Source organism: Mustela erminea, chromosome 5 (assembly GCF_009829155.1).
Source record: "Mustela erminea isolate mMusErm1 chromosome 5, mMusErm1.Pri, whole genome shotgun sequence".
NCBI lineage: Eukaryota > Metazoa > Chordata > Mammalia > Carnivora > Mustelidae > Mustela > Mustela erminea.
In genome coordinates, this window is record NC_045618.1 from 108,197,377 (window position 1) to 108,219,603 (window position 22,227).

Sequence of the window (22,227 nt, forward strand, 5' to 3'; positions counted from 1 at the left end):
AGAGGGAGCAGGAGAAGCAGGTTCTACACCAAGCAAAGAGCCTGATGTGTGGCTCGATCCCAGGACCCTGGGATCATGACCTGAGCCAAAGGCAGCCACTTAACCTACTGGGTAAGGTGCCCCCATTAATTATTTTATAATGTTAAACCAATCTTGCATTCCTGGGATGAACATATTTGCTTATTGCATTTTTGTTAAGTCTCTGTCTTCACTTTGCTGATGTTTTTATTTAGAATTTTTGCATCCATATGCAGAAAGGATTTTGGTTTTGGCATCAGATTTATGTTAAACTCATAAAGCAAGTAGATAGATTTTCCTTTTTGTCTAAACTCTGCAAGAGTTTGAGAGAGATTATAATTATTTCCTCTTTAATATCTGGCACAATTTATCTTGAAAGGCACCTGGGCCTGGATTATCTTTATGAAATTTTATTTTTATAATTTTTTAAAAGATTATATTATTTATTTATTTATTTATTTATTTGACAGAGAGCACAAGCAGGGGGAGCAACAGGCAGAGGGAGGGAGAAGCAGACTTGCCACTGAGCAGGGAGCCCGATGTGGGCTTGGTCCAAGACCCCGGGATCATGATCTGAGCCAAAGGCAGACGCTTAATGGACTGAACCACTCAGGTGTCCCACCATTTACTTTTTTTTGTATCTGTTTTGTTAAGTTGTATTTTTCAAAGAATTGTCTACATTGTCAAATTTATTGGCATTAAGTTGTTCACTGTATTCTCTTAGTATCTGTAGAATGTATACTACATCACATTTTGAAACTCCTGATATTGGTCATTTGTATTTTCTCTCTCTCTTACTGATTTTTTTTAAGACTTTATTTTTTCATTTTTTTTTTTTTTTTACAAAGAATTCTTTTTTTCTTAAGATTGTATTTATTTGACAGAGAGAAACACAGTGAGAGAGGGAACCCAAGCAGAGGGCATAGGACTGAGCCACCCAGGTGCCCGTAAAGACTTTATTTTTAAGTCATCTGTACACCCAGGATCAGGAGTTGCATTCTCCACTGACTGAGCCAGCCAGCTGCCCCAATTTTTTTCTTCCTATATGTTAGAGCTTTGTTACTATGTCTGTACAAATAGGATTACTGGTTTTTATGAAATATTCTTTTTTATCTCTAGTAACTATTGCCTTAAAGTACATTTGTCTCATAAAGACAGTCATACCAGCTTTCTTTGATTAGTAATTTCATGCTATTTTTTTCCCAACCTTAGATTTTCAGATTGTCTGTGTCTTTATGTTTAAATGTGTTTCTAATGAACAGCATATAATTTAGTTTTTTTCTGGAAACTGACATCTACTTACTTTTAATGAGGTTATTGATACAATGGGGTTTAAGTCTACCATCTTCTATTTGTTTTCCATTGGTTTTATTGTCTTTATCCTTCTTTCCTGTTTCCTTTTATATTAAGTCTCTATTTTTTAAAGATTTTATTTACTTAAGAGAGAGAGAGAGTAAGAAGAGAGAGAGAGAGAGAAGGAGAAGGGGCAGGGGTAGAGGGAGAGAGAGAAGCAGACTCCCCGCTGAGCAGGGAGCCCATTGTGGGGCTCAATCCCAGGACCCTGGGATTATGACTCTAGCCAAAGGCAGCTGCTTCACTGACAGAGCCACCCAGGCGCCCCATATTTCTGTTGTTTTAAACCATCCAGTTTGTGGTGATTTATTATAGCCCCCCAGGAAATGAATACAAAGCTTTTCAAGAAAATTAAAGAGTTTATTAAGATAAATATTGTCATATTCTTAATACATCTATTCCTAAGTTATTGGATTCTATATTTATTTATATTAAACATTTCTTACATTATTTATAAAATTTTTCAATTTTATGTTTTAAAATATTTATATATTTTTATATAAAAATGTTTTTAAGATGTTATTTACTTATTTAAGAGAGATAGCACAAGTGTGCAGAGGGACAGAGGAGAGCAGGCTCCCTGAGCAGAGAGCCTGACAAGGGGCTCCATCCCAAGACCCTGGGATCATGACCTGAGCCAAAAGCGGATGCTTAACTGAGCACCCAGGTGCCATAAAAATATTTTTAATTTAAGTAATCCCTACACCCAACTCAAACTCACAACCCTGACATCAAGAGTCACATGCTCCTTATTGGTGGGAGTGCAAACTAGAGCAGTCACTTTGGAGAACAGTTTGGAAGTTCCTCAAAAAGTTAAAAATAGAACTACCCTATGATCCAGCAATTGCACTACTGGGTATTTACCCAAAGGATACAAAAATACAGATTCAAAGAAATCCATGTCCCCTGATGTTCATAGCAGCATTATCAACAATAGCCAAACGATGAGAAGAGCCCAAATGTCCATTGACTGATGAATGGATAAGGAAGACATGGTATGTATGTATGTATTTATGTGTGTGTGTACACACACACACACACATACACACACAATGGAGTATTATACAGCCATCAGAAAAGAAGGAGATCTGGTCATTTGCGATAGTGTGCATAAAGCTAGAGAGTATTATGCTAAGTGAAATAAATCAGTCAGAGAAAGACAAATCCCATATGATCTCACTCTATGTGGAATTTAAGGGAAAAAAAAGCATGAACACATGGGAAGGGGGAAAAAGAAAAAAAAAGAGAGAAGGAAACAAGCCATAAGTGGCCTTTTTTTCTTTTTTAAAAGATTTTATTATTTATTTATTTGCCAGAAAGTGAGAGAGCACAAGCAGGGGGAGCAGCAGAGGGAGAGGGGGGAGCAGCAGAGGGACAGGGAGGAGCAGCAGAGGGAGAGGGAGGAGCAGGATCCCTCTGAGCACAGAGCCCAAGACTGGTTTCCGTCCCTGGACCTGGGACTAGGATTTGAGCTGAAGGCAGACACTTAACCGACTGAGCCACTCAGGTGCCCTTGTAGATTGCTTTTTAAAACTTTCTTTATAAGAGTTTTTAAAATGTGCTACCAGATTTACTTCATAACTTATTGTTACAGAAGTAGTGCATACTCATGTAGGAAAATTAGAAAATAAACAAAAGCAAGTATAAGAATTTGTTATAGTTCTACTATCCAGAGATCACTAGTGTTAACATAAGTAGATTTCTTTGTGTTGACCACCTCAAATTCCTGTGTAAAACCTCCTAGGTCATGATGTAATGGTTTTTAATACATTACTAGATTCATTTTATTAACAGTTTATTTACAATGTATTTATTCTCATTGGTGAAATTACTCGATTGTCATGGTTCTTTTTGTAGGTCACGGACATGTTTGAAAATCTGATGAAAGCCTTGTACCTGGGGCGCCTGGGTGGCTCAGGCTTAAACCTCTGCCTTCAGCTCAGGTCATGATCTCAGGGTCCTGTGATCGAGCCCCACATCGGGCTCTCTGCTCAGCGGGGAGCCTGCTTCCTCCTCTCTCTGCCTGCCTCTCTGCCTCATTGTGGTCTCTCTGTCTCTCTGTCTCTCTGTCTCTCTCTCTGTTAAATAAATAAATAAAATATTAAAAAAAAAAAAACCTTGTACCTTTCTTCAGAACAATATATATGTATTTGCTTGTGTGTTTGTGTGACATCTACACCCAATTTTCCATTTGGCTTCAGGGATTTATGGACCTTCTTGAAGTTCTGTCATGAATATTCCAGTGTCTAGAGACTCCAGGTTAAGAACTGTGGTCTGATTTTCTTTTTTCAGTGCCCGCTTTGCCAGGTTCTGGTGTAAGAATTGTGCTCAAATTGGAAGCTCTCCTTTCTTTCTTTCTTTTCTTTTTCTCCTTTGCCTTTCTTTTCTTTCATTTATTTCTTTTAATTTTTTTTACTTTTTAAAAGATTTTTATTTATGTAGTTATTTGAGAGAGATCAAGAGAGGGAGAGAAAGCACGGAAGGAAAGGAAGGAGAAGCAGATTCCACACAAAGCGAAGAGTCCAACGAGGTAGATCCCAGTACTTGGAGATCATGACCTGAGCTGAACGCAGAAGTTTAACCGACTGGGCCACCCTTCCTTTTCTCTCATTTCCTGGAAGATCTGAAAGGAGTTGTGTGTCTAAAGTCCTCTGGGTCTTTGACAATCTTTTATTTTTTTAATTGTTATTAAACTAGGCAGACTCTTTCTTTTTAAATCGATTTTAGTCATTTGTTTTCCTAGAAAATGTCTATTTTACCTAGAATATTAACTTTTATTTCTTCTGTCTATATATTGAGAAAAATTTCCTTTTGGAATAAGTCATTAAATCAATGTACTTTATTATCTTTTTAAATCAATGCACTTTGTAATGAGACTTAATTAATTAATTAATTTAAAAGATTTATTTATTTACTTTAGAGGTGGAAGGAGGGGCAGAGGGAAAGGGAGAGAGAAACTCAAGCAGACTTTGTGCCGAGCACGGAGCCCGAGGCAAGGGTTTGGCTGGGGCTCAGTCGCAGGACACTGAGATCAAGACCTTAGCCAGAACCAAGAGCTGGATGCTTTAACCAACTGTGCCATCCAGTGCCCCTATGCTGAGACTTTTTAAAAGTAATCTCACTGTCTCCTCAATGATTTTGAAGTCTATAGATCATAGAAAAACATTTGACTAAGTAAACTTGGTTATAATGCAGCACTTTTGATTTAGGTGAAGACTTGGGCTGAAATGGGGTTGCCTGGGTGGCTCAGTTGTTAGGTGTCTGCCTTCGGATCCCAAGGGTCCTGGGATCGAGCCCCACATCGGGCTCCCTGCTCAGCGAGAAGCCTGCTTCTCCCTCTCTTACTCCCCCTGCTTGTGTTTCCTCCCTCGCTGAGTCTCTCTCAATAAATAATAAAATTAAATCTTTAAATAAATAAATAAACAAAATCCTTAAAAACAAAATAATTAATAAATAAATCTTATAAATACATAAATAGATCTATAAATAAATAAGTCTTTAAAATAAATTAATTAATTAAATTTTTTAGAAAAGACTTAGGCTGAGAGTGTCAGTCAGTTAAGTGTCTGCCTTCAGCTCAGGTCATGATCCCAGGGTCCTGGATGGAGCCCAGAGCCCTGCATTCAGCATCCTGCTTAGTGGGGGTCTGCTTCTCCCGTTGCCCATCCTCCACCTCTCATGTACATGTGAGCAAGAGCTCTCCCTCTCTCGAAAAAAATAAATAAAACCTTTAAAATAAAAAGACTTAGGCTGAAATAAAGCAATACTCGACTTTTTATCTATCTATCATCTTATCCGTCCGTTCATCTATTGTGGTTTCTTGGGCCTACGTAGCCTGAATGGACCTGAATGTCTGGATGACCAATAGAGAATGTTTAATGACTCTCTTTCCTGGGCAGTTTGAGTCAACAGGACCCAGAGTTCCCATGGCATTTCAACTGTGAAAGAATAATTTCTGTTGAAGTGGATGAGGGCAGACTCATTATCCTCAGGAATTTCTGCTCAAATAGTGCCCAACTTCTTTTTCTCTGATGGACTCCAAATCCTGAGTGAAATGGGGGAGAAACTGAGACTTCTAACTGGTCTTTAGCTAAGGATCTTCCTCTTTTCCAACATAACGGAGGAAGATAAGAAATAGCATTAAAGATTGGTTTTGTTTTATTCATAGTCATAATGGTGTATGAAGTCTCCCATATTCATAAGGGTAGAAAATGTGCGTTTCTTTTACCTTTGAAACTAGAAAATTTGTCTTTGATCCAAGTCACAAATATCTCTCTTAATGTCTTAAAATGTCTCTGTCTTGAAAAACCAGCTATTGCTTTATCATTTTATTTATTTAACATTCCTATTGTTACTCTGGTTTTTTCTCCCTTATTAGTCTTTACTCTCATCTTTATTAATTCTGCCTAATTTCTTTGGACTTGTTTTCTTTTTCTTTTTCTAGCTTCTTAAGTTGAAACCTTGGCCACCTGTTATCAGTCTTTCTTATGTAATAATTATATAATTATTGTCATGGATTTTCCTCTGAAATTTTATCTTATAGGTTTTCCTACGTAGAATTCTTTTTGTTTATGTATTAAAAAACCAAAAGCAAATCAAAACAAAATATATCAACCTTCAGATTGAGCAGTGTGTAAATCGACAAATCTAAGTCTCTCTTGCTCTTTTCCTTACAGCCTACAACCATTTGTTCTCTGCCTTGGAGTTAACCACTTTGGAACATTTCTGGGTTTCATCCTTCTTATGTATCTACCTAGAAGTCTAAAGAATGTGCTTTGTCGCTATTATTTGGCTTATCAACTGTCAGGAGTACTCTTGACTCCTCTCAATGAAATGGTCAGAGTGCAAGGGTGCCTTGGTGGCTCAGTCTGTTAAGCATCGGACTCTTGATCTTGGTTGGGGTCTTGACGTCAGGGTCGTGAATTCCAGCCCCACCCTGGTCCACATGGCCTTGCTTGGGCCCTGGATCCTACTTAAAAAAGAGAGGAGGGGCACCTGGGTCACTCGGTTGGGTGCCTAACTCTTGGTTTCTGCTCAGGTCGAGCTCTCAGGGATTAAGACAATCTCGTGGGAATGAGCCTCGCATAAGGCTGTGTGCTGCGTGGGGAGCCTGTTTAGGATTCTCTCCCTGTCTCTACCTCTCCCCCACTCGTGCCCATGCTCTCTCTCTCTCTCTCTCAAAATTAATAAATAAAGGGGTGCCTGGGTGGCTCAGTTGGTTAAGCAACCAACTCTTGATATCGGCTGTGTTCAGCATGTAGTCTGGTTTTTCTTCTCCCACTCCTTCTCTCCCATTCATGCTCTCTCTCTTTCTCTCATTCTCGCTCTCTCTCTAAGACAGATAGATAGATTAATTAATTAATAAAAATCTTTTAAAAAACCCAAATAAATACATAAATCTGAAATGCCAAAAAAAGAGAGAGAGAGAAACACAAAGTGTAGACCACTTAACACCCCTCAGTTCCCCACCCTTTCATACAACTTTGATCATTTTATAAATTACTATAGAACTTACAAAAATATAACTAAACCTCTTTTTTCTTTATCTATCAACTACTTAGTAAAACTAAATCAACTAAAATTAAGAAAAGTTTTTAATTTACCTTCACTTATTCCTTCTCAAATGCTCTTCTTTTCTTTACACAGATCTGCATTTCTGACTTAAATCCTTTCCTTCCCACTGAAGAACTTCTTTTAACATTTTTTACAAAACATGTCTACCGGTAGCAAATTCTCTCAAGTTTTGTTTGTCTGAGAATATATTTTTTTTAAGTTTTATTTATTTAAGTAATCTCTACATCAGTGTAGGGCCTAAACTCACCACCTGGAGATCAAGAGTCACACACTCTTTTGACTGAGCCAGCCAGGTGCCCCTGTCTGAGTTTCTCTTTCACTTTTGAAGGATAGTTTCTCAGGATACAGATTTCTAGCTTGGTGGGGTTTTTTCTCCTAACACTTGAAATATTTCATTTCACCCTCTTGTCTGCATGGCTTCTGAAGAAGAATCAGATGTAATTTTTTTTTTTTTTAAGATTTTATTTATTTATTTGACAGGCAGAGATCACAAGTAGGCAGAGAGGCAGGCAGAGACAGAGAGAGGGAGAAGCAGGCTCCCCGCTGAGCAGAGACCCTGATGCTGGGCTTGATCCCAGGACCCTGCGATCATGACCAGAGCTGGAGGCAGAGGCTTTAACCCACTGAGCCACCCAGGTGCCCCTCAGACATAATTCTTATCTTTGCTCCCTATAGGTATTTTTCCCACTCTAGCCTCTTTCAAAATTTTTTCTTAATCTTTGATTTTTCTACAGTTTGAATATTATATCCCTATGTGTAATTTTGGGAGCATTTATCCAGCTTATTGTTCTTTGAGCTTCCTGGATCTGTGGTTTTGTATGTTACATTAATTTCAGGAAATTCTCCTTCTGGTATTCCCATTATGCCTATGCTATACCTTTTGTTGGCCCATGGATCTTGAGTATTCTTTTTCTTTTTTTCAGTCTTTTTTTGTCTTTTCCTTCAGTTTTGGAGGTTTTTATTGACATATTCTCAGGCTGCTTTCCTCAGCCACATCCAGTCTACTAATTGCCCCTCAAAACACATCAGAAATCATCAAACTTTTCATTTCTGTTACAGTATTTTTAATATCTAGTTATCTTTTTTATTCTTTTTTTTTTTTTTGGAATTTCCATCTCTCTTCTTATCTATCCTTTCATGCTCTCTGTTTTACCCATTACAGTTCTTAGCATATTAATCATAGCTATTTAAAATACTCAGCTTCATGTGATGTGATGAACACTGAGTGTTATATACAACTGAAGAATTATTGAACACTACCTCTGAAACTTATGATGTACTACTATATGTTGACTAATTGAATTTAAATTACAAAATAAATAAAATAGTCAGCTTGATAATTCCAACATCCCTGCCATGTCTGAGAAATGTCTTCATTTCATTTTCATGATTGATAGTATGGCTGTATATAGAATTCTATATTCAAAATATTTTTTCTCTAGCCATTTGAAAACATTACTCCATTGCTTGCTTGTTTGCTTTTCGGTGTTTTTTTGTTTATTTTTTTTCCCCCCATGGATAATATCTTTGTTACATTGTCTGGTTTTCCCTGTAATCTACTATCTCCATGTTCCAGTACTGCTTTAACCACCTCTTGGTGTCTCAGCTAAGAATGCCGGTTTCAATTCCATCTAGAAATCCATCTCAGGTACTTTTGGCTGCTAGATTGCTTTGGGTACAACCAACACTCTCCGTGGTTCGGTGCGGCTGTCCTTCAATGTGCCACTTGGACTGTCACATCTGGCGGGTGCTGGTCTGTAGTCTGTCTTGAGAGAAAGTGGCCCTGGCCTGCTCCGCCATAACACAACCACTCCTCAACCCAGAATGTCGGGCAACCCCCATGACTGCTCCATGCCACCCCAACTCTCATGGTGGTAGGCTCCCTGAAATCATTATTGTTTTGTAACAACCTGTTTCCTCAGCCGTGCCCCATACACTTTTCGTGTCTCTTTATTCATGATGTTGTGAAATTTTAGAATGTGTTCAGGCATGAATCTTTTTTTCTTTTTTTACCTATTGTGTACCTAATAAGCCCTTTCACTCTGAGGTTTTATGTCTCATATCAACTCTGGGGGATATTCTTCTATTATTTTTACAATTTTTCGTCTGTTCTCTATCCCGGAACCCCTATTAGATGTTGTTTCTCTTGGTTACACTATCTCTCTTCACCATTTTTTCCCTTGTGTGATCTGTGTTTGGTCTTTTCGCTCCATGTTTCTTGACTTTTTCTTGCATTCCTTAGATTTATTTTTTACTTTGGTGCTTGTATTTTGAATCTCCATAAACTCTTCATTGTTTTCCAATTGCTTCTTTTTCATAGTAGTCTCTTCTGGTTTAAATGACTACAGTATTCGTGAGAGCATTTTACTGAGTGAAATAAGTCAGAGAAAGACAAATACTGTATGATTTCACTCATATGTGGAATTTGAGAAAGAGAACAAATGAACAAAATAAAAAAAGAGACCAAAAAGACCAAAAACTAAACCAAAACAAACAAACAAACAAAAAACCCTAGACTCTTGAATACAGAGAACATACCTGTGGTTACCAGAGGGGAGGTGGCCAGGGGATGGGTGAAATAGGTGAAGAGGATTAAGAGTACATTTATTGTGGTGAGCACTGAGAAACGTATAGAATTGCTAAATCATTACATTGTACACCTGAAACTAGTATAACACTACATGTTAATTGTAGTTGATAAAAATGAATGAATGAATGAGTGAACACAATATCTTCTTTTTTGGGACACTGATTGGAATTTCTTGTAGCTTATTATGTTTTATGAATTATCTATACTTCCACCATCTGGGTCAGGTCTTTTGGTGTTTGTTTTGGTTAGTCTCACTTGAGCTACAGAATTTTCTAACCATCCATGATTTTTTACTTAACTTATCGTGAATCAAGAACAAGTTTGATTGATACAGGTGGCTTGGGATGGGTTTTTCCTGTGTCCTGCCCCTGAATTAGAGCTAGGTTTTGTTTTTGTGAGTAGGAATGTGAATGATGATTCACTATAGGGTGCTGAGGACATGCGATCAGGCTGGTCCTCTCCCCAAAGGCCAAAGAAAAGCGAGTCCTTTCTGGTGCTCCAACCACTACTCCGAGTTGCTAGTGCACAAATAACCTTACATACACTAACTTTCTTCAGAGACCTTGTTTCCAACATGGCGTAGGGACAGAAGCCTCTGGCACATAGAAAGATAAGAGAAGGGGCACCTGGGAGGCTCAGTGGGTTAAGCCTCTGCCTTCAGCTCAGGTCATGATCTCAGGGTCCTGGGATGGAGCCCCGTATCGGGCTCTCTGCTCAGCGGAGAGTCTGATTCCCCCCTTTCTCTCTGCCTGCCTCTCTGCCTACCTGTGATCGCTTTCTCTCTCTGTCAAATAATAAATAAAATCTTAAAAAAAAAAAAAAGAAAGAAAGGAAGGAAGGAAGGAAGGAAGAAAGAAAGAAGAATGGGACCAAAGACCCAGGGCAGCAGGATTCCATGCTCTGGCTCCGTCAGTCCTGGTATCTTTGGAGGTGGAGATGAGGCCACCAGGACTCATAACACTATGGATTGAGTAGGGAAGTTGCATTTCTCAGAGGAGACTCAAATGCTTTTATCTGAAGATTAGGACAAAAGCAATAACTGTCCACTGTAATAGATAAGTGTGATTCACTTGCCCATTTTATGAGTGCATGTGGTGAATAAATTTGGAGGTTAGGAATGAGGAACAGCATGATGCAGTAAATGAACGTAATATAATCAACACCATCGCTGATCATGGTGCTGGTCACTGAGGGAAAAGCTAGAGAGAATGGTTAAGTATTTCCATCCACTTAATGGCCCAGACCAGTTGGGAGTGGAAAGGAAAAGACACTGGAGAGGAAGAGCCTCTGTAAATCATTAACATCACAGTAAAGATGCTGCAGGCTTCACTTGAGACCATCTTCTAGTTTCTGATACACAGATACACTGAATGATACACTGAAAGTGAGCCTAGAGTAATCACGGGAGGTGAATGTGGCTGTGAAAAAGACATTTGGAATCTTACAGTTCCGAATGACTTGTTCAGTCCATTTGAATTCTCCCTTCATTTGTATAGTTCCTATGCATTTCAAAGGCTATTCTCAGTGCTGACAGGGAAGAGGTTCTGCCAAAATGGAAGTTTTTAAATGGATCAAGATTTTCAGCATATTCTGAATGTGGGTAGATTTGATGCAGATAAATCTCAGCTATATCATAATGTTGACGGTATTGTTCATTTCCTTTCTTCTTAGCAGAGAAACTGTCATTCCCAAACAGAGACAGGCATTTAGCCCTCACAAATGGTAAACAAAATAGAGAGTCATCAGCTTATCTCATTTCCCATCCCCTTCAGCTGTGATGTTTAATTATCATTTCCTCCTTTCCACTGACATCCTAACCCAGCCAAGGAGGTCTCATAGCCCTTTCCAGGGGATGTTGTTACTTCCTCATTCTTACATAAGAGCCGGAATTCCATTTGGAAAGAGAAATTACACTGGGCATAATCAATAACCTCAAAGAATTAAGAGAAAAAAATTACCTGTTATTTGACTTTAATATGTATTTGATGGCCATGATTTGTGCTCTTGTGTTAATTGTAGGATCCTAGAATTAGATGAACTATTATTAACATCTAAAATTGATTTAAATGCAAAGGGAATCAATATATAAGCTAAATGTTTAAATATCATGATGCTAAGTAGAGACTGAGTCTTCCTAATTCAATAATTCTTTGTTTTCTGCATTTTTTTTTAAGTAGGCTCCACACCCAAAGTGGGGCCCCATGCATGGCTTGAACTTACAACTCTAAGATCAAGACCTAAGCTGAGATCGAAAGTCTGATGCTTAACTGATTGAGCCACCCAGGCGCCCCACCTGCATTTTGGAACACTGAACCTTTGGAAGAGAGATGAAAAATACTGACTGTTGTAAAGGACAATGTAAATAACTTGCTGTGGTCTTAGAAATGAAGGTGGTGGTGCAGGTGGTGTAGCTGGGGCACAGGGTGTGAAGCACCTGGATCCCAGGACCAGGATCCCAAATAGACTGGGTTTGTCACTCATTCCTGACAAAAGGCAGAGAAATGAGTGGTGGTGAAATGAGAAGGGGATTTATTTCAGTGAAGCCAACACCGGGGAAGACAATGGACTAGCATCTCAAAGACTGTCTCCAAAGTGCTGCACATACTTCCAGGTTTATATAAGGAAAATGTGGGGCAAAGGTGGGTGAGTACCTGCAGGTACACAGTGAAGGTCCAATTGATAGTTGTCTTGGAGTCAATCACAGACAGGGTCTTACTGGCTCAGCACAGTTCGTAGGGCTCCAGCGGGTAGTTTCTGTTACGGACAAGAGGTGCTTTGCCCTCAGGGTCTTTTGCCTGAACCAAGACACAAGCTGGAAAGAAGAGCCCAGCTAGAAAGTCCAAGGTCAAAATGGAGGCAGACCCGTCCCATTTCAGTGGGAGGAATAAGGACTAAGTATAAAAAAGAAAAAATGTTAGCATTAAATTTGGCAAAAGATTATAGTAATTACAACTGCTGATATTTTTAGGAACTTACTGGAAGCTCAACACTGTTATTTTTCTTTCTTTCTTTCTTTTTTTTTTTAAGATTTTATTTATTTGAGAGAGAGAGAGAGAGAGGGAGGGAGAGAGCATGAATGCAGGAGAGGGGTAGAGGGAGAGGGAGGGGGAGAATCAGACTTCCCGGTGAGCAGAGAGCTTGATGTGGGGCTCGATCCTAGGACCCTGGGATCATGACCTGAGCTGAAGTCAGACACAACCAACTGAGCCACCCAAGTGCCCCACTGTTATTTTTCTTCTTCTCATTTAATTTTTGCAATGACCTTACACAACATGTGCCAAGAAGATCTGGAAAGATGTGCCTCCACCAAGTCACAGATTGGGTTCATTAAAAATAATAAAAGAAGACAATTTAGGTAACACAAACAAACTTTATTTAACCCTTTGTGAAGCTGCAGTCTCCATGAACAAGAGTCTAGAGAACTGCAAAATGGGGTGGCAGGCCACAAGCTTTTATTAGGATAAAGAACAAGAAAGGGAAAGATGAAAAACAAACAAGAAACAAGGCTGCAAGTATACAGCCCTGAGCTGGTATGGTGCTCGGGGATTGGCTGTGGGGATACACTTCGTTTTGGTCAAGTGGAGCATTTACAAGGACACAAGAGTTATCCAAGTTTCTGTTTCCCCATGTGGCATCCTGGACCAGAGTGACTCCATCTTGGGCCTAGAAATTTATTACAATAGGGTTGAAGACCACGTTGGCTGAAGGCAGATTCAAATCCCTTAACCTGCATGCTTGTCTTAGCAATTGTAATTCTAGATATTTTAAACAAAGGGAATCTTTTTTTTTTTCTTAAAGATTTTATTTATTTATTTGACAGACAGAGATCACAAGTAGTCAGAGAGAAGGAAGCAGGCTCCCTGCAGAGCAGAGAGTCAGATGCTGGGCTCGATCGCAGGACCCTGAGATCATGACCTGAACTGAAGGCAGAGGTTTTAACCCCCTGAGACACCCAGGTGCCCCTAAACAAAGGGAATCTTGATGAAGCTTTAAAGTGTGGAAAATCCAAAAGAATGATGTATTCAGAAAGATATGGGAAATTTACCAATGACTTGCTCTTTTGAAACTCTCTTGTTAAATTTGATAACCCCATAACCCTGAATTTTGTTTGTTGAAACCAATTCTACAATTAAAATAGTGACATTCACAAAATTTGTTAACATGTTCTAATCTTTACACTCTTGAAAGTTCTCTGAGAACCATTAGAATGTATCTGCAGTCATAGGCCATAGAAATATTTATGGATCTGAGTTGGGATCCACCTAGCTTAGTATGTGTGCTTGTGTGTGTGTGTGTGTGTGTGTGTGTGTGTGTGTGTGTAAACACCCACATGTGAAACTGACAGTGTGAGGTTGCCGCGTTAGATGGAACTTTGGCCAAATAAATTGCATTTAAACAGTGTCTGTGTTTGAATACAGCCAGACCCTTTGGTGCAGATTCTCTTTGTTCTTTTTTTATTCTAAAGTATCACTGGTAAAGTCAAACATAGTTATGCAAATGTGTGTCAAGTAGGCCCCCTGGGTCCCGGGGGAAAGTGTATAACAGGATCTTTTGTTGCTTGACAAAAGCTACTCCTACCCAGGAGCCTGTGCATTTGTAGAGTTGGATCCTGGAGAGTGAAGATGGAGTTGAAATGAGTATGTTTTCGGAAATTCCCAAAAGCTAACATCTTCTTTTTGTCTTCTTTTATTAGAGCATCTCTGTATGATGGAGATAATCTCCTTCAACAGCCCCCAACTCTAAGTTATCCCAGGCAAGAAAGTCTCATCTGGCAGCTTGGTTCAGCAGCCACACTCAGCCTGGGTGGTCTTGGTACAGTGTGCTGGTGAGGTTGGATGGTCCTCTTGACATTGTCCCCTCGACACAGAGGATGTGTCTAGTAGCAAATGACTGAGCATGTGAGGGCAAAACAACACGATTGGAACCCTAAACCTATAATGTTCTGGGCAGAACACAGCATTGGAAGGAGTGGTTCATCCTTTCCTCATCCAGTGATTTCAAAACTAGATTTGTACCCCAAGCTATTGGAGCGTAAATAGCAGCTAAATTTTAACACGCACTCCAACTTTCCCAAACTAATATTCGACTTCAGATATTCATGCTTTGACTACATTGACAATTATATTTGGAGTAAAATTTTCACTTTTAGTGAATGTATGCTTTATTTGGAAGTATCTTAATAGTCTTAACATTTCTTTAAAAGATTTTATTTATTTATTTGAGAGAGAGACAACACACAAGAGGCAGGGAGAGGCAGAAGAAGAGGAAGGAGCAGAGAGCCAGATATGGGGTTCGATCCCAGGACCCCCGGATCATGACCTGAGCTAAAGGCAAATGCCTAACCTACTGAGCCACACAGGCGCCCCTTGAAATTTATTTCTTTTGAACTTGATTTGCTTTGCCAAAGATTATTTCAATTTTGGAATAATTCCCACCATTTTGTCAAAAATATTTGTGTTGGATCTATTCAGAACCTCAAAAAACCCCTGCCTATCTTTTTCTATCTTTCCTGCCATGGAAAGGTCCTTCTGCAGAAGCATTTTTGCAGAAGTGTTTGGGTTGTTAAGAATCACCGAAATTGCACGGAGACAAGCGAGACAGGGATCACTCTTCTCATTTTCTGGCTGAGGAAAGTGGGATGACTTGTGAGTTGAAGAACTCACAGCTGGACAAAAGTGGCATGGGAATGGCTCTTCCTGACTTTTAAAGGAGCAGGTCCTTCCTATCCATTGTTATGTGCCAGTGGTCTTTATAAATAGTTTTCTTTTTTTTTTTTAAGATTTTATTTATTTATTTGACAGACAGAGATCACAGGTAGGCAGAGAGGCAGGCAGAGAGAGAGAGAGGAGGAAGTAGGCTCCCTGCTGAGCAGAGAGCCCGATGCGGGGCTCGATCCCAGAACCTTGAGATCATGACCCAAGCCGAAGGCAGAGGCCTCAACCCACTGAGCCACCCAGGCGCCCCTATAAGTAGCTTTCTAGACTGAAACGCACTCTTCAAGGTGAAGACAGATCTGGGTTCAAATCTTGAAGTTTCCACTTCTCATCTTCATTTGTGCAAAGTACCTAACTTCCATGAGCCTTAGTGTCCTCATGTGTAGAATGGGGGGAAAATGATATTATAAATTTTGCGTGGCTATGAGGATTACTGAGCTGTAAGTTTCAAGTGCCTGGTACTGTAGTATCAGTATAAGAAACACCACGTGGTCTCTCTTGATGGTCTCTAACCTTTGCAAGTGAGAAAATATTTTGCCACTAACTTTTTGTGTGTATTCAGCAATTTTTAGGTTAGCAAGGAGTGATAAAAAAAAAAATTCCAATCAATAGACTAGTTCTAAGTCCCGTCTAACTCTAATAAAAACAAGGGCTTAACTTGCATGCATTCATTGAACAAATATTTATTGAACAAATATTTATTGAACATCTATTTTATGCCAGGTATTATATATTTAGAGCACTAAGCCCTGGGGAAATAGCAATAAAGGAAAAAAGGCAAAAATCTGTCCTTAGAGAGCTTACATTCTAGTGGCACTTATTACATACGAAGCATTGTTCCAGTGATCAATTGTTGTGTAATTTAATATTAAAATTAATTTTGTAAAGGGGCACCTGGGTGGCTCAGTGGGTTGAGCCTCTGCCTTCAGCTTGGGTCATGATCTCAGTGTCCTGGGATCGAGCCCCGCATCGGGCTCTCTGCTCAGCAGGGAGCCTGCTTCCCTCTCTCTCTCTCTGCCTGCCTCTCTGCCTACTTGTGATCTCTGTCTGTCAAATAAATAAATAAAATCTTTTTTTTTTTTAAGTTAAATATAGAATTACTATGGGGCGCCTAGCTGACTCAGTCAGTTTAATACGATATACTTGATCTCAGGGTTGTGAGTTCAAGCCCCACACTGGGTATGGAGCCTACTTAGAAAAAGGAAAAGAATTACTATATAAACAGCACTCCACTTCTGGGTATAAACCCCAAAGAATTTAAAGCAGAGTCTTAAAGAGCTATGTATTTGTATACCCATTCTCCTAGCAGTATTGTTTACAATAGCCAAAAGATGGAAGCAACCCTAGTTTCATTGTTCAATGAGTGGATGAGGAAAATGTGGCATATACATACAAGGGAATAATACTCAGTTTAGAGAGGAGTGAAATTCTGACACATGCTATAACACAGATGAAACTTGAGGACATTATACTGAGTGAAATCAGTCAGACACAAAGAGCTTATTAACCGTGTATGATTCCACTAGTATGAAGTACATAAAGTAGTCAAATTCATAGAGTCGGAAAATAAAAAGGTAATTACCAGGAGCTATGGAACGGAAAGTTATTGTTTAATGTGTACAGAGCTTTGGTTTAGCAAGATGAAAAAAATTCTGGAAATGGTCCCATGACAATGTGAATGTTCTCAACACTACTGAACAGGACACTTAAACATGGTTACAACAGTAGATTTTATATTATGTGTCTTTTGCCACAATTAAAAATAAAAGTTTCATCTTCAACTTTTTATAATTCTAGGTAATTTTTATCCTATATCTAATATATATATATCTTAATATGTCTAATATGTATCTTTTTAAAAAATATTTATTTATTTATTTGACAGATAGATCACAAGTAGGCAGAGAGGCAGGCAGAGAGACAAGGGGAAACAGGCTCCCCACTGAGCAGAGAGCCCGATGCGGGTCTCGATTCCACGACCCTCAGATCATGACCTGAGCTGAAGGCAGAGGCTTAACCCACTGAGCCACCCAGGCTCCCCTCTAATATGTATCTTTTTAAAAAAGATTTTATTGATTTATTTGAGAGAGAGAGGGAGAGAGAGAGAGAGCACAGGCATCAGGGAAGGACAGAGGGAGAAACAGGCTCCACGATGAGCAGGGAGCCAGACATGGGACTCGCTCCCAGGACCCTGAGATCATGACATGAGTGGAAGGCAGCCACCCAACTGACCACCCAGGTGGTCCTCAAATATATATCTTATATCTAATATAATAGTAGCTGCTTCTGCTAGAGTTAGAAATAAATTTGTAACAAATACTCCAACTATGGGTTGGCATAGTCTCATAATTTTCCAGAAAGAAGTAAATCAATTCATAAGAAAGTAAAGTACATTTTATAATCTCCTTTTTTCCTAAACATTGAAATAATGAGTCATTAAGAAAGGTGCCTAGTGATGTATACAGAAAGTGACTAAAACATACAATAGAATTAGCAAATCAAACAGGATTTTGGACTCCTTACTCATCCCTACAGGCCAAAGCAAACAAGGGTGTTTTGTATTGTGCTTTAAAGGTCAATAAGTTCAGACTTGGCAAATTCAGGAGAGGCAGAGAGATGAAGAAACCAGGGCCTTTAGAACTGAGCCGCACCCCAAAATTCAAACCACAGAATAGGACTCAGATGTAATTTGTGTTTCTGCTGACTGGAAGGTGTCTTGGGGAAAGAACAAAACAAAACTCCCCACCAGGTGCTGGGTTTCAGAAAACTATTTTACCAGGCCATTTCAGGGAGAGCAAGTTTGATTTCAAGTTGTAATCGGAAGACAGATATCATTGTTTTTTGAAAATGACCAGAAAGCCTGTAAGGAAGTATTCTAGAGGCACCAGTAAACCTCGGGGCAAGAGGGAAGGAGGGAAAAAAAAGGAAATGCTGGGGTTTTTTTCTTTTCTTTTCTTTTTAATTTAATGTTATTTATTTGACAAAGAGAGAGAGAGAGAGAGAGAGCAAGGAGGAGAGCACAAATTGGGAAAGCAGCAGCAGAGGGAGAGGGAAAAGCAGGCTCCCTGCTGAGCAAGGAGCTGGAGGCAGAGCTCCACCCCAGAATCCAGGGACCATGACCTGAGCGGGAGGAAGGCAGATGCTTAACTCACTGAGCCACCCAGGTACCCCTCCTTCTTTCTTTCACTTAAAAAATGTTTTTCCTGATTATCCAAGTAAAACATGCTCATTGACTACACAGCTCAATGGACAGTTCTTATTTTGATGATCCAACAGCTTTGCTCTTTTCTGGGTGCATCATACTAACCATCTGGCCCTGGTGGGTACTGACGTCTTAAAAAAAAGAAAGAAAGAAAGGAAGGAAGGAAGGAAGGAAAGAAAGAAAGAAAGAAAGAAAGAAAGAAAGAAAGAAAGAAAGAAAGAAAGAAAGAAAAAGAAAGAATTCTGCTACAGCATGTGTATATAGGTTTACTTGCCCCAAATTCAAGCAGAACAGCCTCTGTCATCTCCCCTTGGAGCTGTCTTCTTTCATAAGCCTGCCTCCCTTTCCACAGTGATTGGTTTAAAAATAGATAGCGGACCCAAGTTGGTCAGTTCTCTGGTTACACACATCGTGGCCACTGTGATTGGGCAATGGCTGGACATGTGATCTAAAATCATCAATGAGAATTTTTCACTGGGATTGCTTTTGCTGAATCTGTCCCCTCCCAGTGTACACTCCCCACCCCTTGCCATCTCCCAGCACACACACACACACACACACACACACACACACACACATCCAAAAACTGGGGGGAACATTTTCTAATAGCAAAACTAGAAAATGTGAACCCAGGAACTATTGGCAGTAGAGTCGTAAGGCTTATGGAAAAGGCAGATATTTGACCCCAATGTGCAGAGATGAGCAGACAGCAGAGATGAAGAGGAGTCCCTTATTCCACTCATCTTGCAACTGGTTCAATGAGATGGTAAGTTTTCTTTTAATTAAGCTGGTTGGATTAGGGTTTCTGTCACTTACAATCAGAAGAGCCCTGACTGATACCAAACAAAAAAGTAGAAAGAAGCAGAGTAATACAGATCTATGATAGGCTATCCCCAGTGGCAATAATTGATAATGTTCTATCAAATGTACTTTTTTTTCCCTCCCTTTTGAGCTTTTCTTTATGTCATTTCCAGCATCATTGAAAATTTTAATGAGTAGTTGTAGTTTCTGCAACTGTTCCCATAATATTAGACTTTTAGGTTATTTCCAAGTTTTTGATGCATGTGGGCATACATTTTTGTTTGTGTCTCAAATTATTTCTTTGGGATATATTGCTACAAAGAGAATTACAGAATCAGAGTATGAATAGTGACTTTTGAAGTTTTTTTTTACTTTTGCTGAAAAAGTGATATATGATAAAAATTAAACAAGTTAAGATATTATAAAAGCAAACAAGTTTCTGTCATATGTGAAACTATTTGCCTTACTGCATTTTTGTCAGCATTAAGCATCATCACTATTTTATTTATTTATGTCTTAAATATTTTATTTATTTTTTTAAGAATTTATTTATTTGAGCGGGGGACAGAGGGGGATAGAGAGAGAGTCTCAAGCAGACTTCCCACCGACCACGGAGCCTGACATGGGGCTCAATCTCACAACCCTGAGATGGTGACCTGAGCTAAAACTGAGTTAGATACCCAACCTACTGAGCCACCCAGTCCCCCCCAGATTTTATTTTTAAGTAATCTTTACACTCACCATGGGGTTTGAACTCATGACCTCAAGATCAAGAGTCACTTGCTCCACCAACTGAGCCAGACAGGCACGCCAACATTATCATTATTTTAAATCTTTACTAATTTAAGGGCACCTGGGTGGCTCAGTTGGTTACACATCCAACTCCTGATTTTGGCTCAGGTCATGATCTCAGGGTTGTGAGACTGAGCCAGCATTGGGCTCCATGCTGGGTGTAGAGCCTGCTTGGGATTCTCTCTCTCTCCCTCTGCCCCTCTACCCACTCTTAAATAAAAAATAAATAAATAAATCTTCATTAATTTAATAGGAGGTAATAGTATCTCCTATTAAAAGCTTGCATCTTATCCATTCATGCAATCATTTGTTATCCAAGCACTCACAGTGTGGAGACAGTCTTCTGATCTTCTGACAACAGCGGTAAGTCACTTTCTTTGTCCTCACGGAGCTTTCATTTCTTTGATTACTAGTGAATCGAAACACTAAAACAGGAGCAGTTTCAAGTTATATTTTAGAGGAGGAATTGTGCATTGTCTCAAACTGTATTTATTTATTTACTAAGTAGGCTCCACCAGGAAGGTGGGGCTTGAACTCATGACCCTGAGATGAAGAGTCTCATGCTCTACTGACTGAGCAAGCCAGAGGTCCCTTATTTATTTATCTATTTGTTTATTTAGCTTTGTCTCCAACTTTTTAAGGAGACAGGAGACAATGGTAATTTAGAGATGATGTTGGGGCACCTGGGTGACCCAGTCCATTACCCATCTAACTCAAGTCATGATGTTGGGGTTGTGAGATTGAGCCCCAGGTTGGGCTCTACACTGGGCTTAGAGCTCGCTTAACATTCTCTCTCCTTCAGGGTGCCTGGGTGGCTCAGTGGTTAAAGCCTCTGCCTTCGGCTTGGGTCATGATCCCAGGGTCCTGGGATCGAGCCTCACATCGGGCTCTCTGCTCAGCAGGGAGCCTGCCTCCTCCTCCTCTCTCTCTCTCTGCCTGCCTCTCTGCCTATTTGTGATCTGTCTGTCAAATAAATAAAAATCTTTAAAAAAAAAAAAAAAAGATTCCCTCTCCCTCAGTGCCTCCTCCCTTTTCCCTCTTGAAGTAAGTAAGTAAGTAAGTAAATAAATAAATAAATAAATAAATATGATGTTTCTTGGGGCTCCTGGATGCCTCAGTCAGTTAAGCATCTGACTCCTGATCTGGGCTCAGGTCTTGATCTCTGCTCAGGTTTTGATCTTGGGATGGTGAGTTCAAGCTGCCTGTTGGGAGCTTACTTAAAAAAAACCACAAAAACGGAAATGATGTTTATCATTCATCTCTCTCTCTCTCTCTCTTTTTCAAGTAGGCTCTGCACTCCATGTGGGGCTTGAACTCACTACCCTGAGATCAAGAGCTGCCTGCTCTGCTGACTGAGCCAGCCAGGTACCTGGATGATGGTTATCATTCTGATTGGAAGTGGGATCCGTGGATCTGGAATGGAAAAGCGGCATTTCCTGACTCATTTTTATGACTACTTCCATTCTACTGCCAGTGTCTTTTGTCACCTTTAAGGAATAGGATTATCTCATTTTTTCCTAGGACATATGGCCACTCACCTAGAGACTATGTTTCCCTTGGAGAAAGGTACTAGGCTTGTGACTAGCTTTGGGCCTGTTACAGGTAAGAAGTGATATAAGCCATATCTTGATTGTTTCTTAGGAGGAAGCTCCTACTCCAGACTTCTTTTTTTCCTATGAGTGGGAAATGACAGAGATTGGAAATCAATGTTGAGGGTCACCGAGACCACCTGCCGGCTGGGGATCCTGGATGACCTGAGGACGTAGAAGTGCCTTGTCAACCTTGACTGGTCATCTCTGGATTGTTACCTGAAATAAATAAACTTCTTATTGAAGTCACTGTAATTTTGGGTCTCTGGACCAGCAGACTGGCCTGTACACTAATCGGTATACTTAGATAATGGAATATAGTATAAGTGCTACAGAGGCCTGAAACATCTGTTCTAGGTGGCCTGTACAGTGCCTGAAATTTGCTCGTTAAAGAACCCTCTTTCTGAGTTAAGTTTTCACAAAATAGCTTCTCAGATAATAAGAGATGTTGGGATAGTGCTAAAATTAAAGGGTTAGTGTCAAACTAGGATTGGGACAGGGAAGGTGCTATCACATTTCTTTACCACAAGCTTTCTCTAAGAATCTTCTATGCTTGTGTGCATTATGAAAATTCAAGAGTGGCATAAAATAATT